Raw genomic sequence first — 5,108 nt, 5'->3', positions numbered from 1 at the left:
CTGCACATTGACTTGATTGCATCTTTAGAAAAGAGCATTTGCTTCATTTGGCATGACTGCACAGATACAAATCTGTCCTCCCCCATATTACTAAGAGCACATTGGGGGGTTTTCGACGGCCATTATATCTCCTATGCTGTCTTGGGTAAAGAGCTGTGCCAGCTAGTCAATGAAGCAACAGGAGATCATGTGATCATGCATTGATCTCGCTCCCTACAGATGACAGGGACACACAGCAGTAGCACAGTACGATGGTGCCTGAAGGCCCTGTGGGGGAGAGGGAGAGTGATTTATTGTTTTATTGTTCTATTTTGTACATTTGTTATTGCTATTTTGTGAATATTTGCTTATATATTGGGGTTTCTATTGTTTTTTATGTCCCATGCACCAACCTCACCAAGTCAATTTCCTGTATGTGCAAATATACTTGGCCAAATAAAAGAATTCTGATTCTGAGTTGTTACTCAGTGGACCTGATCAAACAGACCTCTCAGTCCTCTTAAAGGGGAGGTTAACCCTAGCCCAGGGCTGAACCCTGTTGGCAGAGGAACTGAAGTGGGACAGACAGGTTGGCTATGGTCCTGGACCAAGGTGCAAACCCTTTACTGAGACAGTAATGGCCTCCGGGCATGAATAGAGTTAGTGCTGTCTGTATACAGTGGCTGTGAACTGTAGCAAAGTTCTTCTTTGTTCAAATGCTTATTTTTAAGGCATCAGATTGTAATGTCCTATTATAAAGAACCAATCGAAATGACACTTTATTCATGAGAGAGACTTCTCTCTCTCTCTCTCTGCTCGTTTTTGCAGTCTCATTACAGCGTTGTGTAGAATGGGGATTCCCATCTATCATCTATTGAGCAGCTGTGTTCTACTGTTGTTTGTGATTTATTTGTGGAAGCTGTGAGCTGCAGTGTTCAGCATGGCGGTGCAGTCCTACAGTAAGACTAGTGCTTCAGTACTCTCGCAGGGCCAGACTGATGCCTCTCGCAAATCGCAAAGGCTGCCTGTGTGGGGTGGTAATGTCTGTTCAGAACTCTTGTTTCGGTGGTATTGTCTGCTCAGTAGTCTTTGTTCAGCGGTAATGTCTGCTCAGTAGTCTTTGTTCAGTGGTAATGTCTGCTCAGTAGTCTTTGTTCAGCAGTAATGTCTGTGCAGTACTCTTGGTTCAGCGGTAATGTCTGCTCAGTGTGGTGAGAGATGGATGCGTTGAAGAACTGTGTTCTCTGGGATGAGCTATAGCTCGGAGGCCTGTGGTCAGCGGAGGCATGACGGATCGTGGCATCAGTCTGAGTTTGTTTACCATGTGACGGATGCCCCTGTACTGCCATCACTGGAGGACTTTACCCAGCCTCACCCCCCCTCTCTCTCTGTCTTTCTTTCTTGTTATCTCTCTCTCTTGCCCCCTCTCCTTCTCTTTCTCTCTCATTCTTTCTTTCTTTTTCACTCTCTCTCTCTTACATCCCCCCCCCCCCACCCCCCCACCCCCCTCTCTTTTTATTTCATCCCATGGATGAGAGTGTGTGCTTTCTCCAGCCTCAGCTCTTTTCATCTGGCTGGTCAATACAGCCCATGCTGACTCTGCTCCACTGATTTAGAGGCAGAATGAGTCTGGCCAGGGTGGGACCACACCAACCCTGGATGGGATCACAACTTCTCTCTCTCTCTCTCTTTCTCTCTCTCTCTCTCTCTCTCTTTTCTTTATTGCCATCTCAATACAGCATCGTGTAGAATGGGGCTTCCCTTTTTTTCACCATCTATAATCTATTGAGCAACTGTGTTCTACTGTTGTTTGTGATTTATTTGTGGAAGCTGTGAGCTGCGGCGTTCAGCAGTCCTACAGTGAGACTAGAGACTAATTTTATTAAAATTGTATTAAGTATTTTGTTTATATGTCAGTATGTTGTTCAATTGACCACATGAAGTGGTACATATGTGTTAACTTTTAAACATACAGCGTGCATATCAAATGACCTACAATTCAGCAATGTTAGCTGCCGACAATGACCTATTACACAATCTCTGCCTGACGGCATATCTAATCAACTTACAGGCAAGGGTCTGTACAACTGGAGAGAAATCAGATAAACAATAAATCACATTTGATCAAAAGTCATCTTTTTATTATCAGAAAGACATTTTGAAAACTCTACAATAGTATGCCTAAGAACAAAACAAACCAATGAAAAAGCAGATATTACATTATCCTGTAGTTGGATACTACAACTTCAATTATCACTCCAAAATAAGTATATATTTTGTAAGTATTACAACTCAAACGTAGACACATGGAATCCAATATGCAAAGTGTCTGTTAATGCTGGGTATTGTTTTGTTTCAGTATATGGCGCATGAATGCTCTTGGGAACTGATACGTTTAACTTCACACAAACAAACCGGTGAAAAAGCAGATATTAGACTATACTGTAGTTGGATATTACAAATTCAATTCTATCTCCAAAACAATGTATACCGTTTTAGTATTACAACTCAAAATTAGACACTTGAGTTGTAAATGATATGTATCCATGTCAATGTTTTTTTTGTTTTTTTTAGAGACATCAATAAAACAAAACACTAATACTAAGACTGCACACTCAAGGATTAGGCTTCAACATCTCACAGATATGTTGTGCACGTTCCTGGAAACAAATATTGTTTAGATATAAACAAAATAAATATTTAAATATTTTAGTAAATACTTGGTCAATTAGTCATGTTATGGTTGCAGTTCCCTGATGCCCCCTGACCGTTTCTGCTATTAGCCAACTCATATTACTGTGCTTGTCTGGTTCTGCGTTAATGACCTTTATTTGAATTCTGTTTTCAATAAAAACAAAACAAAAAAAAACATGAGAAGCCCTAATGCTCTAATAGTACCACTATGACGTGGACACACACTCAGGTGTGAATCATCAAGAGCAGCCTACAGTGTCTGTAATTGTCATTGTGAAGTTTTCATTGTGTTGTAAAAGGCCTCTGACCTAGCCTGAGGTGACTGAGTACCATGGTGCAGCTGCTCAGAATGCTATGAATAGTTTGTATGATGTTTTGTGCCAGTGGAAATGCAAAAAGCTTTAACTAGCAAACTTTTTACATAAATGGTGGTATTGTATCCAGATGGTTGGTTTGTTTGTTATGAATGTCACGTCAGACACGACAAAGGAGTTGTCTCGATGAGGTTAGACTGATTGAACAAATCCTGGCCACACAGAAGCAGTAGGAGGGAGTAGGAGGAGTAGGAGGGCTCGTCTCCATGGTGACGGAAGGGTCAGCAGAAAGAGTGGTGTGGTGATGTGCTGGTCGCCTGTGTGAGGATAATTTGTCAGATTTGAAAGTTTCCATTCATGGTTTTCTTCCCACTGTGGGAAGTTTCCTCCTGGCTTGCTTTTTAGGAGTCTTTCTACGCACCTTACAACAAAACTGTTTTGGGAAAAAGCGCTACACAAATAATGTGTGACTGATTGATTGATTGATTGACATTTATCACACTGAACTTTGAACTTGGTTACATTTGCTCAGCGAGATTGGTAGTGAGACATCTCCCCCATCTTCTGCTGTAGATTGAAGACTACATCTTCAGGCTACATCTTAATAGTCCCTCCTAAAGACCTCTTCATTCCCACTACCCCCCCTGTACAAGTTTCTCTCCTGTTAAAAAAATAAAGAAGTAATTTTTCCTTCTTCTAGCATTGCCAATGACTGCCAATGGCCCCTGGTCCGAGCATTGATTTTTTCTTATGATGACTGATGGATAGATGGTTCACTTACTTAAACAAATGTATTTGTTGTAAGTTGCTTTGGATAAAGGTGTCTGCTAAATTCCATAAATGTAAATGTAATGTAAATGTCTGCACATTACAATAGTTGCCACTAGAGTGCCACTTCACAGAGTGCCAGTGAAGTTTGAGGCTTTTTTACAGCTGCAACTTCACTTAGTCGCTATAGGAAAACCCTGCCCTGCACTGAGCACCTCTGTTTGTACTGAATACTACTGGTCATGATGTAAATGTCAGGTGTAGTATTAGGTTCTGATAAAAAGTTGTAATGCTCATTATGGTGGCCAAAAAATACAGAATTCTCAACTCTGTTAGATAACAAACAGTTTACAAATAAATGTACTTTTACACTTTTAAATGAAATTTGAATTAATCTTATTTTTCTCTGTATCGTTCTAATCCAACGCTCACATACTTTATATCATACAGTAGTTCATTTCACAACAAAGACTCTTTCACTGTAGACATCTGAGAGATGAACAGATGATAACCTCCCTCCGCATTTTCCCCAAACACACCTCTTCATGTCGTTCTGTACGGTAGATTCCTTATCATACTGTACATTAAGATTAAAGGTCTTAACATTTACATTTCACAAAGTCTGTTACATTTCAAGGAATTTGTTTATAAGCCTAGCTTTGTTATTGACCAATCACAAACCATGTACTTGTTATGTGTCCTACCTAGTCAGCAGAAGAGGTTGGTATAGTGTGCTGTCCTGTGTAGTGTGAACAGAAGCCTAAAGCTCTCTGGGTCTATGTACCGTACTGCAGTAGATCGCATCAATGTTGGCATCACTCTATGGAAATTAGATGTTACCAGAGACCAACCAGTCAGACAACTTTTCAACATTTCCGTGTACGAAGCAAAATGATCACGGCAGATACCATTAACTTCATCATTACAATCCTTTATTCATAGTTTTACATCATTTTAACCCTATTACTGACATTGTATCATAAGCTTAATGATTGCAGAAGAAGCCATTATCACTAATCATCATCACTAACATCATCATCACATACTAGTTGTAAGTCGCTCTGGATAAGAGCTTCTGCTAAATTACGAAAATGTGAAATATAATTGTTCATCATCATCTATTACCCATTGTTGATTACTGACAAGGTCTCGTTCAGAGATATTACACACATGTATTAAGATTCAAATCTTAAGATAGCTGCACGTCATACTGTGCATTGTGAATTAAACCCTTAAAACAAATCAAATTGCGCTCAAACTTCCAAATATACTGAAGCTTTAGAATTATCAGTTGACACTCTTTTTTTTTTTTTAAGAAGAAGGAAGAAAGGCGGAAAGCCGAGAGGGAAACAG

At 39.9% G+C, this 5,108-nt stretch overlaps 1 long non-coding RNA gene across 1 annotated transcript; it reads right to left on the bottom strand.

The window, feature by feature from the left end:
* Positions 1 to 2,098: 2,098 nt before the first annotated feature.
* Positions 2,099 to 4,491, bottom strand: LOC310820678. Its single transcript, XR_014554828.1, has 2 exons — positions 4,460 to 4,491; positions 2,099 to 3,304 (listed from the first exon to the last, which is right to left on the bottom strand). It is a non-coding gene; the product is annotated as an uncharacterized lncRNA (long non-coding RNA).
* Positions 4,492 to 5,108: the final 617 nt, after the last annotated feature.

Source organism: Argentina silus, assembly GCF_951799395.1.
Source record: "Argentina silus genome assembly, chromosome: 20".
Taxonomy (NCBI): Eukaryota; Metazoa; Chordata; class Actinopteri; order Argentiniformes; family Argentinidae; genus Argentina; species Argentina silus.
This window is presented reverse-complemented; position numbering and strand designations above follow the sequence as displayed.